We start from the raw sequence: 13,198 nt of genomic DNA, 5'->3' as shown, positions 1-13,198 counted from the left end.
TGCATTCCCCATCACTCCGAACGATCCTTCATCGTCTCTGATCTCAGACACTTAGCCATGCAAATCTTCCTGACAGGACTCTATGTCTTTGTCTCCCTAATTGGACAGTATAGAGTTGTTTATGGATATTGCAGACATTTAGACCTCAGTTGGAGGTTGTTCAAAAATCGTTAGTGAAGTTGCCTTAACAGCATTGTCAAATATTTATTCCCCTGTTTCAATATCTGTTTTTAACCAACCCTTGGTTTGTGATGGAATTAACATTTTGACAATACTTTGCCTGATCCCGGGCTGAACACATGATTGTTCTTAAACCATTTTTTGCAGGAAAATAAAAAATACTATAATTCCTCATCTTCTTGAAGATAAAACTTCAGATTGTGGGGTAATATATGATATTTTTAATAGCATCTTTAATTCCATATAGAAATATTAAGAATGCTGATAGAGACAGTACCACTTACAAAAATTGCAGGGAATTAAACCAGAATAAATCAAGAGTATCCTGTTGACTTCACTGGAGTTTACACCCATGTAAGTGAGATCAGATTAGACCTTATGTCACCATGCATTGGAAAAACTGCACATCTTTTCTTGGCACATCAAACCTTTCTTTTCTGTGTACAAGTGACCAGCAGTTTGTGGCAACAGGTGCTCAAGTACAATATAACACATGATATAGAATGTGCTCTCACAGATTAGAGCGCAAAATAGCCTTTTCTCTTTAGAAACAAAGTATGTATTTCATATTTTTAAATATTCTTATGTAAAATCTGCTATATAGGAAAATATAAGACTTTCCAGGCACAAGGGAAAAGTCCCAGAAAGACTTATAGCATGAACACAAGGAGCTAAACTGAGTCCAAGAAAGAGCATCAGAAATCAAAGACAACCTCAGGCATTATCCCCAAATGTAGGACCTATTGAATGTCAGGTAAAGGGACTTGAAGGGTCAGGAGCCTGAATCTGCAACCCCTTTCTCATATGTGTAATCCTTACTCATGCAAGTACTCTCACAGGTCAATGGGATTACTTGCGTGAGTAAGGGAGGATCAGATTCTAGTCTATCTGATATTTAATGGCAAATTAAGGCCCTGATCTCGCTCACACTTATGAATATACTTTTTAGACATGGTTGGAATATTTTCATTGAAATTATTTTTTAACAAAAAAAGGTTGTTTTCATTCAAACTGAAACATTTCAAAAACGTTTTCAGTTTTGATGACATTTCATCATTTAAAAAATGAAATGAAGTATTTTAATAATATCAATGTTATTTTGACATTTTCAGAATGGACCTTTCTGATTTTTTCTTGTTGTTTTTGTTGTTGTTTCAGATTGGCTGTTTGAAAAGAAATGCAGAATTTTAAAATGAAAAAAATAAAAAGTTAAAGGTCAAAAATCAGACTGAAATGTTTTAATTTCATGAAAATAAAATGTTTCAATAGATCTGAAACAATGTTTTTTCAGAATTTTGTTTCATGGGTAATCTTTTTGTTTTCTTCCATTTTAGAAGGGGAAAAAACCCAGAATTTGTGGAATTTCCCACAAACTGGAAAATCCAGTTCCCTCCCACCTCTAATGCTTACCTTTACAGCTGTGAATGGTGCCTTTGATTTCAATTAGAACTACTCATAATAGCAAAGCATAGGTGTTTGCCGGATCCTGGCCTAATTTGGTATCGGAACAATATTGGTGCTAAAAGTATTCACTTACTGAAAATTGAAGAACTCTCATGTTGACCCACTCTGATTGCTTTCTATGAACATAAGGTAGTGAGCAAATTTTTGTTCGTGGAAATATTTGTGGAAGGAATTCATGCAAGTCTTTATTCACATGAGCAGTCACTCCTATATTTCTGGCAACCATCCTGAAAGCTCATTGGTTTTGGGAGGCATCCAATCAGGGAGTAATAAAAAATACCATGTGGCTTAACTGACCAATTACACAGAGTGAATAGTGACTTACTTAAAGGGAAATAACCTAAGTAATAGTTGTAGTGAATATTTACTTGGTTTGATTACTCTGGTGCTTTCCCAGAGTTCTAGGCACTTCCCAAAATCTAAACCAAGCCAATAGAAAAAAATTGAAAATTTGATTACTGAAAATTTTCAATGAAAAAGAGAGACAAATGTTTTGTGTTTGTAGTGTTGTTGTGGCTGTGTTGGCTCCCCGGGTATTAGAGAGCCCTGAAGAAGAACGCCATATAGCTGGGAAGTTTGTCTCTTTCACCAACAGAAGTTGGTCCAATAAAACATATTGCCACACCCACCTTGTCTCTTAACGTTTTGGTTACATTTTTGTGAAAATTGTTTCCCATTTTCCAACCTGCAATATTTTATCAATTTCCCAGTTACCCATATTCCAGTTAATAGACTCACTAAAATACAAGCACTCTATCCACAAGACTCTAACTATATCACCTTTCAGTCTATAGCCCCTTCACCTATGAAACTCTGTCTCCCTAAATTCCTGAGAAAAAAGATACGCATTGCCGTGTGCCTGGATGGTTAAAGAAAATCCATCTCTGGAGGACCAAAGGAGAGCAGCACATTCCAGAATTGAGGCTATATACAGAATTTAGACCATTTGGCCCCCTATTCTATGTTGCTCCATTCCTGAGCTTGCAGAATCTGAGGGGATAAAGCAAAGGTAGTTTTAAGCCACTGTTGTAGCTCCAACATCCTAGTTACTTTAAGTTCTGTGCTGCTTCTTCTAGCTCCCAATGGCCATGGGAAGCGAAGAATGGGCTTAGCACAGAGTATTCCAGCCATCTCCCCCACTCCTCCTGGTTCACCTCCTCTCCTCCCTTCCCACTCCTGGCCTGCCCCCAGCAAGCCCCCAGCCCAGGAGAGGAGCCAAACATAATAAAGCCACTCCAGCAGGTTTACACCAGCAGGACCGTTTCTGCCGTAGCGCAGGAGAGAATTAGCTTCTTTGTCTTCAACACTGCAATTCAGAGTGGCTGACCCCATGAAGCAAACTCCAGTCGAAAGACTGGCTTATGTGCCTGCTAGAACCTTCTTCCCCAGGAGACGCGAGTATTGGCATTTAGTGCTCTAAAAAAAAAAAAAATCAGCCCTTTTGCAGCTTTCGAAACTTCTGTTGGTACAGCAGTCTCTGACACTGGATACAAACGGCTGTGCAAAGTAATTGCCAAATGCTTACATAAACACATAAATAAGACAAATACATTTATTTTCATTATTCATATTTTCTGCTCTTTCCTTCCTTTTTATTTATGCTTTAAACAACAGTTACAGTAAATATAACGATATAAAAAAAAATGCCTGCTGTGGACAGAAAGATGATCAAAAAAGCCCTGATACAGAGCAATTCATGTTTCTTCTTTACAATCACTAACGAATCTTAACTTGAGCCATGTTATGTTCCCATGTGAGTGATAAGCAATGATTTATTATGAAGTGTCACGAAATCGGAATGCCATACAGTGAGACATGAGCTAGTGGAAAATGTGTTCCCTGTTTCCCAGCCCCATTACTCAAAGATGCTGTGTCCCTTTCTCCAAGGCTAATTTACCTGGCTTTTCAAGGCACTGTGTTAGCAAAGGAAACATACGGGGAATGAAATGGCCGACCCTGACTAGCCTTGATGCCCACCAGTATCACCAGATATATTGTAATATTGGGTCACTGGGCCTTCCTGGAAACCAAAAACTGTGGTCAGATTTTCAGTCCTAAAGATATTATTCAAAAAGCGATTGCTTGGGGTTATACCATCTATTGTCTCATCAGCACATGAAAAGGACATAAAGCAGGCATCTGAGGAGGACACAAAAGGAGTTTTCTTTATGCTTTGGACTTTCTCCTATTCTCTAATGATTCCCTTCTCCCCACGATCCTAATTCGAGCAACTGGCATGTGGTATATTTTGCAGATAAATCAGCAGTGGAAAAGCATGTGCAGCTCTGGCACACACTGTCCGTGATTTAACTTGTATTTGCTCAAGAGCCAGCTAGCATGCTTTTTTTTTTTTAAGGTGGGGAGGTTTCTATATACAGGATTCCTCCAAAAGAAAGAGAAAAGTCATGTATTCTACATTAATAAATGTAGTCATCCCCTGCACCGCTGATTAGTTCATCCTGCAGAATGTAATCTGAAGAGGCAAGGTGAGTGATTTAAGAAGTCTTAAAGATGCCTGTTTAAACTCTTAAGGATGGGATTTAGCCATCTGGATATCTTGGTGATGATTCCCACCCTAAGACCCTGATCCTGCAAACTTTTGAGCTCAACAGGACCATTTGCATGCATAAAGTCGAGTGCACACGTAAATGTTTGAAGGATCAAGAGAGGTGATAAATTGGCAAAGCCATGTCACATAATCACTGCTGACTTCCTGACTGAGTAGTTTGAATCGGCTGGGGATGCCAGCTGTAGGAGTCTGTGAGAGGAGAAATAAATAGAACTAAGTGAAAAGTTTCATTTCAAAAGTGAAAGTGGCAAATTTCAGCTTTTTGCTGGGTTTGCAAAAACAAAAAACAAAACAAACTTAAAATAGTAATTTCTCAGCAATGCAGTTTTGCAAAGATTTACCACAAGAAAGAGACAGTTTTTTGTTTTGAAAACATCTTCTCATTCTGCTACAATGAAGCATTTTGAGAAAGATATTGAAAAAAATAATTTAAACTGACTGAAATACACAAACTTCATGGCAAACTCATTTTCTCTGAACTTAAGTAAGTCCTTTCGCATATAAAATTTTCAGATTTCTGGGGTGTTATAATTGTCTTGGTCTATTTTCATATTTTACTGTGAAAGCAACAGTTGCTTTCATCACAGAAAATGTGAAAACCATCAGAAGAAAATTAGCTAGAATTTGACTTTACATAAAATGTTGTGCAACTTATGAAATTTCGGGAAACTTTTAAAATATATTTATACTAGCATGTTGTGAGGCAAACTCCAGAGTTTTTTTTGCAGCACTGACAGTGTCTGCTTGTCCAGAAGAATATCCTGGTGGTGTTCCATTCTGAGCTATTGTGGGCAAAGTTGGAACTATGAAGAACCTTTCACAGCAAGGTGGGGGTGAAAGGAAAGAAAAAGAATATTGTTCTAATAACTTTAGAGTGTGTCTACACAGCACCGAGTCTCAGATCCCAGAACAACTGACTGGGGCTTATGGAGCTCAAGCTGCAAGGCAAAAAATGGCAGTGTAAATGTTCCTGCTTGGGCTGAAGTCCAGGCTCTGAAACCTGAGGAGAAGGGAGGATCTCAGATCCCTGGCTCCGGCCCAAGCTTGAATGGCTACACTTGTATTTTTAAACCCACAACCCAAGCCCCCTCAGCCAAATCAATGCACCCAGGCTTGAGACTTGGCACCATTGGTATTGCCATATGTGTAGACATACCTTTCATTAAAACTTATCACTATGCCTTCCCACTATCCCCACACATCCTGGTCAGAGGAAAATTCAGCAAAGAAATCTACATTTACCTCAAATTTCACTTTTCTCTCTGTCTATGATCCCCATCATGTCATATCTGAGTGCCTCACAATCTTCAATGCATTTATCCTCATCACAATCCGGTGATGTAGGGAAGTACTATTATTCCCATTTTACAGATGGGGAAATGAGAGATTAAAGGGAATCAATGGGAATTAGGCACCTTAATACTTTTGAGTATCTGGGCCTAAGTGACTTGCCCATGGCCACACAAGAAGTCTGTGGCAGAGAAGGGACTTGAACCCAGACCCCCCCAAGTCCCACTTCCCGAACCAGCTGTATTCTCTCTCTCTCGGGAAGAGAGAAGGGGCTGGAATATGAGGTCTAACTAAAGCACCAAAAAAGGACACAATTTGCCTGGGACCTATACTCACAGTTGCTAGTAGAAAAGAAACCAGAATTCAACTTTGTCATCCATAGTGTCAATGCAGCTGCCAAAAACGAAATATCTTCCAGAGAGGACAGATGGTGCCTTGTACAATGAACAATTTAATTTTTTAGACAATGGAGCAACTTGGCCAAAAAGACACATTTTTGTCTCCAGGAACATGCTGTCAATAACATAGGCTTTCGATTATACTGCAAAATTGATGACTATGCCTTATTTATGGGAACAACGACAAATTAAAGTTGCCTTTTTATTTTATTTTCAGGCCTGAGATCCTTCCGCAGACACATGTGTTTGTTTCCTGTGTACAAGTGATTAGGCGAGACTAGTTAAATGTCAGGGTATTTCTTTGTCTGTGCCTGTTAGAAGTCAGGTGTATTTTTATTTATTTGTTAATTGGCATTTATGTTCTAGTGGCATCTAAAGGCCCCAGATGAGATCAGGAATGAAATCCTGGCCTCTTTGAAATCAATGGCAAAACTTCCACTGACTTCTGCCTGGCCAATTTTTCACCCCAAGCCTGCGATGCACTAGGCATTGTACAACACACAGTAAGAGAAAGTACCTGCCCCCAAAAACTTACAGTCTAAACAGACATGTCAGACAAAGGGTGAGAAGAGAAACAGAGGCACAGAGAGGGGAAGTGATTTGCCCAAAACCATTCACAACTGGCCCAAGCCTCCTGACTCCAGCCCAATGCTCCAGTCTCTTCCTGACCAGAAGTTCACAAAGAATTTAGTGGCTTCTGTAAACCTGTATTGTCTGGTCACAAATGCTTCAGTTCAGTAAAACACTTAAGCATAAGAGCTTTGCTGAATCATAGTCAGAGTGGGGAAATCTATAGCCTGAAAGGTATAAGCAAAGTTTCCACAGAAATCGGAACAAGAGACACCCAGAAAAAGGAAGAGAAAAAATTCAATCTAACGTATTTCAAGGAGATTGTTTATGTTTGCAGTTAATGAGCCAGACCTTAGCTGGTGTAAATGACCATAACTTTAACAGTAAGATGGTGATTTCCGCAAACTGATCATCTGGGCCGTTATCTATAATAGCAATGATCTTGGTATTGAAATTCTCAGGATTTTTGTCCATCCTTCAGCTTCTTAAAGCTGTATTTTCTAGAAAGATTCTTCTCAAATGGATGCAAATTCAATATGCTTCAAGTGTTTTCCAAATGTAGCTTCCTTAATTCCACTCAACAAGAACTCAAGATCCCCCACACATAGCGCCCTCTGCATACAGACTAAACCTCTCCGATATCTTCTGGGCTATAGAACAAATTTCTCCTTCGTTGTCTTGTCACTCATTCTGATATAGTTATATCATGGGCAGTAAACAATTTTTTTAAATAAAGGGTGCCAAGTGCATCTCCCTTTGTGTGTGTGTGTGTGTGTGTGTGTGTGTGTTTGATGTCACAAAGATTTAATATCCAAGGTCCTGTCGGCTTTGCATGGAGATTAAAGATCTCGTGAAATTGTTTTGTGACAGGAGTGAGTTGCCCTGATATCCTTTGCCAAAATGTCACCTCTTCTCATACTATTCCTCAGGGTGTTGTGGAATAGTTGATTGCCACTTTCATGATGTATGTAATGTAGTCCAGGAACACTATGAGAAACTTAAGAGGAAGTGTAATATGGGTCTGATCTCAATAAAATCATTGAGAGTTTTTGCATTGGTTTCAATGGGGGTTGAAATGTGCCCTAAATGATATGTAAAATATTATTAGAAAATATTAGAATTAATAATTATTTTTAATGCTTAACCATCTCTGCTGATCATACAAGAATTTCTGTTTTGTGAACTAAGATATGTTCTGTGAAACATGCTGTTAAATGCCCTTCTGTAAGTGTGCTTCTGCTATTAGGCTTTAGAATGAATATACAGACAAAACTTAGAGAAAATGCTTTGTATAATCAGCATAAATAATTTAAGGTAGCATATTATTTAGATTGACATACCTTCAATTATAATTATGGATAACCATACACCATTTAGAGTCTGTAATATTATCATTAGTTGTCAAAAGAGTCTTGCATCAAGCAAAATTTACCCAGATCTTTTCTTTCTTATTAGCTGGATATTGTACGTATGAACATTGTTCTTTAAGGAACAGATTTTCTGCTGCCATAAAAATGTAACAAAAGTAGGTCAAAATGATATCTAGAAATAACATGTTTGGTAATCCCAAAGCGACTGCCTGTATCTTTCTGTAATCCTGCAAGTTAGCATGCTATATCCAACTGTTTTAGTAGTATATGGGTTTGATCCAAACCCACAGAAGTCAGTGTCTCCCATGGACTCCAATGGGCAGACCAGGTCCTAGAAGAGCTAAGCATTATTAATTATTATTATCCAACTAATAAAGCATTGATAAAACTATTTTAACAAAGGCCTGAAACTGTAAGGAATAAAGGTAAACAGATGAATCTGCCATCATCCTATAGTTCTTTCCATAGGTCCAATCCTCATGGAAAGGGTTTGATGTGAAAAGCATGGGCAATGGATTCTATCATATCCAGCTGGATATGCAATGCACTTTTGGCAGGGGTGAGAGAGAGGCAGAGAAAGGGCAGTGGAATTGAGATCAGTGTAGAGTCTATGATGCACAGCTAAGCAGTTCTGATTCCAGCCAGCCACACACACACACCCCTTAGCTGTTGACAAATAGTTGATTGTCCAGTCGCAAATTGCAGACACACTGCAGAACTCCTCTTTGAAAGGTGACACAGAAGTTTTATGGTGGGATTTTGATGATGAGAAGGAGGGTGTTTGCTGTTTGAGTGGGAAGGTGTTTACTGGAAGGAATTTTGTGTCTTGACACATCTGCATTAAAATATATATAGGTTTTTACAGCTGTTAGCGGCTTGATAATTAATGTTAAATAAAAGCAACGTGTCAATGTCTTTGCATCTGATGCTTCACAAGAGCAGCATAATGAACACCACCAATGGAATTTTTAGATCGTAATTAAAGGTATACATTTTACCTTTCTTCATATTGCATACTAAAATAAATGCCCAGGCAGTAACATAGATTTCCTAACAAATACCATTTCAAAACCAACCTATTATGCTCCAGTCTACTGATGAGCTCTCTAAAGACTCTCTGAGACTTGATATTGAAATACATAAACAATTACCTTTATTCATCATGTCTGCACTGCATGGGTATTCAGACAAAACTGACTAAATTCCCAAAGTCCTGTACTAGTCTGCATTGAAAGCAAATAAAACCAAGGATTGATTCTCTGTAACTATGCCCTCCACGTTGGCCTTTATGGGTCCAGTCCAGAGACTGCCTCCTCAGCATGTATGGGGTATGTAGGCATTCTGCATTTCAGATTCACTATGGATCTGAACACAGCCCTAATAAAGGGCTTAAGTGGAGTGTCACAGATGAATTTCATTCTGGGTTAGGTTTAAAAAACTCCCTTCAAGAGCTTGATGCACAAGTGGGTGTGGTCTGTGTATAACGTACATACTCAGGACCCTTTGTTTTCAGTGATTGTGCAGCTGTAAAATTTGCCATAGAATCCACCTCTTCCTTACTGCAGAATCTGTCAACCTAGAGACATCACTCCGGAGTGTGAGAGATGTAGTTAAGCCAACCTAAGCCCCACTGTAGACACCTCCAAGATTGACAAAAGAATTCTTCTGTCGACCGAGCTATTGCCTTGTGGGGGTGGATTTACTACAGCGATGGAAAGGCCCCTTCCATCGCTGCACAAAGCACCGCAGCTGTGCCACAGTAGCACTTGTCGTGTAGCCATACCCTAAGCTTTCATTTTTAAAATAATTATGTTCCTAGCCTTCTTGACTGTGAAGAAAACTCTGAAAACGTGAAGCGGGTGAAAAGTGAGGCAATGTTATCCTTCAGTCAGAAAGCTGCCTGAAAGATCAGCCCCACAAGGTGTGAATTACCCCATTCATCTCAGTGGGGTGTTGACTCTGGAGTCTAAAGATAACATTTTAAAATATCAACATTAACCATGGCATTTATCATTTTAGTAGAACTATCCAGCGAATGTATTACCCACAGTCTCGAACTGTCTGCTGTGCATTCTTGGGTGCCCTCCCCCCGGCGGCCATCTCCAGCTTCTCGCCCACCCACTTCTCCATTGCGGTTCTGTGTGGTCAATGCCAAACTCTGCTTCCCTCTGAAAACCGAGAATGTGGGGATGTTGTAAAACAAACTGACTATCAAAATAAATAACACAGAGTCTGCGCTACTGCTTATAGTTTTCATTTTCATATTGAATTTACTGAAAATCTCAATTTTTTTTTAATTTCAATGAAGCTACCATTGACTTTCCAGTCTGATGAACCAGATTAAGGGACAATTCCACAGAATTTCATCCTGTTTGCTGAAGAGTACATGGGCCTTGAATAGTCTGTATTTTTTTCATTAACACATTTTTCTCTCTGCCCCTGTCTGATCCTTTCTTCACCCTCTGCCCATATTGGATTTCACTCTGCTTAAGTTTATGCTCTACTTTTCACCTTATTTTTCCACTGTTATGTTTTTTGTCTTTTGTTTTTCTTTGTCTCTTGCTCCCAGGACATAAGCCAAAAAGCACTCGACTCTGAATTAAACTTTTAAAACCACAACATAAAAGAAGCACTCTGTATCCCTGTCTAGAAGTAACATCACAAAATAAACCACTTAGCCTGTTCAGTAGCTGCGGGATGGCAGAATTTCTTTTTCATGGAAGAGCTGCAGCTTTAATAGTACAGAGGTGGGTTGTGGGAAGGGACCATTATTTCCAGGAATGACCAGAAATAACATGGTGGGAGCCTCCAAGTTTAGAGGCAACATGGATACCAAAATATCCATTCAGCCTGGATCTTAGAACATCCCTTTGATCAGAGAAACACAATATATTGAATAGGTATGGCTCATCGCTAGAAAATGGCAAGCCTAGTATACGTTTGGGACATGCAGGGGGACGGACTCAGTGGGCCAGATTCAGACATGGCATAAGCAGCTACAAGAATGTGACTTCATTTGGAGTGATAGTCTTTTATCCCAGGCCAGAAATGGATTGAAATCTCTCTTTATTTTTGGTATAACTCTGTCTTCTGAAAACCTATGAATGGTTATGGGATGTTACATGAACTGAAGCTGAGTAATTATTGAGAAAAATATATATTTGGTAAAACGTAGACTCATGATTTTAAGGATACATATTATCATTATTATTATTATTCTGATTCCAGGACAAATGCCTTAGTTCCAGCTCTCCAGTCCAGGCTTCCTGCACTGAGCCGTCTCCACGCGTCACTCCACTCCTGACATTGAACTCCTGACAACCCGGACCGAGAAGACTGCCAAAAACACTCCAGCTATTCTTCTTCATCCTCACTAACAATTTGGTAATGAAGTATTGATTTCCACTCCCCTGCTTATGGACAATATTAGATTTTCATTGATAAACTGCACTGGGGCTGTCTGGTCTCCGCTGTCCCTTTTGGCTGTCACTAAAACAAAGTGCCACTGAAGTAAGATAATGACTGAGAACACTGATGTGCTTATTTCATCAATTTGTAACACTTGACAGGGGGGAAAAAAGTATAATTCTTCATAGTTTAATGTCCAAGTGTGCTACACAAGATGCAGTCAGATTGGAAGCTTTGCTTTTCATGGTAATGTCCATTTCCTATTTATAACCCCTTTGGGATAGTTTGTCTAAAGGAAATGTTTCTATTCAATGCAGCTATTACTGTTGCACCTGGGTTGCTCAATCCAGTCATTGCACTAGGGATCAATACATCACAGTAAGTAGAAGAATTATTAAGTTAAAACAGATTCTGAGCCAAAAAAACTCTGAACAATGTTAATCTTCTGTTCAAGTTGTTCAAATAATTATGCTTAACCAAGTTGCTGCCAAAGATTTGTTTAAAATGGATTATTTTCAGTTTGTTTTAGTCCTCAGATATATATATATATATTTTAAATCTCCATTACGGCATATGATAAGACATATGCAATGGAGTGATTTTTAAACAAAAGTACTATTGTTAGATTATTGAACATCATATATATTATATATGCCAAATTCATCTCCATTACTGTCAATGGAGTTACTTTGGATTGATGCTATTGTAAATGAGATCAGAATCTGGCCTTCATATGGTCTATTGGGCTTATCTATGACTACCTAAAACACAGCTTACTTTTAAAATCAACTGAAACCCAGTTGCGGGGGGAGGGTTTCAATTTAATATTTGTTCCTGTAACTTTTTTCATTAAAACTTCAAGGTCCCAATTTTAATTTGTGGAATATTCATGATAATAATGAGATCTAATTAAGACATCCATTAAAAGCCCGTTAAAGTTAATTTAACGTAAAAATTCCAATAGAACTGTATTAGATTTTCTCCATTAAATTAACATTATGGATTTTTAACGGATGTCTTAATTATACATTATTAACGGGAATACTGTATTACACAGATTAAAATCGGGTTCTAAGTCAACTCAGAAAAGCTTCCAGGATGTTTTAATATTACAAACCTCACATTACCTAGTGCACTGTATGGAAAATCAAGCTCATCCAGGCACAGCTCTGTTTACTCTAGCTGAACATTTGCTGTACAACTAAAGCAACCTATAATAGACAAATTCGTCACTGCATTTAAAGAATGAATTTCCTTATTCTCAAAAGACAAATAAGTCTGGATCAAGATGTAAACTGCTACTCAGTTATAGACGGAACATTTAAAGTATGCCAAACACAAAATTGAGATGTGGCTCATTCTCAAACGCACGAGGGTTTGAGGCTTTGCTTTTGAGTTATTTTATTTAGATGATCAAGGATAAAATAAAAATTCAATGGTGGCAAAATGAATCCAAATATATTTGTTATATTACTTGTTTCCAATGCAGGAGGGGCTATGTTGGAATTGTTTGGGAAATTTTGACATGATCCCTAAACTCAACAAAGGGGGGGAGGGAACCTTTTTATTTACCTCCTAGGAAAAGTGTTGCCCTTATGCCACATATAATAGCAAATAGCTTTTTTTATGGCATGCATAACCTAGATGAGGAAAAATATGGCGCTTGAGGGAAGGAGGGAAAAAGTAAATGAAGTTCCAGGAATGTCATTCTGAAGTAATGAGGCATGGACAGAAAATATACCCTTCACATCATCGGATTGAGATGGCAGTCGAAATAGCTTCATTGAAGTGTCAGCACTCATCCATCAATCAATCATCCACAAGGAAAAATAGCGACAGTACAACGGGGCGGCTTTTACGGGATTTACTCATGGGCATAGGGAATAGCATCTCAAATGTAGTTCTGACATGAAAAGCAAGGTGCTGATATTATTTTTTATGATGGGAGG

At 38.5% G+C, this 13,198-nt stretch overlaps 1 protein-coding gene across 1 annotated transcript in view; it reads left to right on the top strand.

Annotated features, from left to right (window-relative positions):
• TSHZ2 (teashirt zinc finger homeobox 2) overlaps positions 1–11,753 on the top strand; it is a 246,786-nt gene extending 235,033 nt beyond the window's left edge. The window contains exon 3 of the mRNA XM_067554638.1: positions 11,070–11,753. The gene's annotated coding sequence lies outside the window, so the exon portion shown is untranslated. The remainder of the gene's footprint in view (positions 1–11,069) is intronic.
• Positions 11,754–13,198: the final 1,445 nt, after the last annotated feature.

Source organism: Emydura macquarii, unplaced genomic scaffold (assembly GCF_026122565.2).
Source record: "Emydura macquarii macquarii isolate MOO-44397 ecotype Brisbane River unplaced genomic scaffold, CSIRO-AGI_Emac_v2 contig_1483, whole genome shotgun sequence".
Classification (NCBI taxonomy): domain Eukaryota; kingdom Metazoa; phylum Chordata; order Testudines; family Chelidae; genus Emydura; species Emydura macquarii.
Note: the sequence above shows the minus strand (reverse complement) of the source record. Positions and strands in the feature narration are given on the sequence as shown.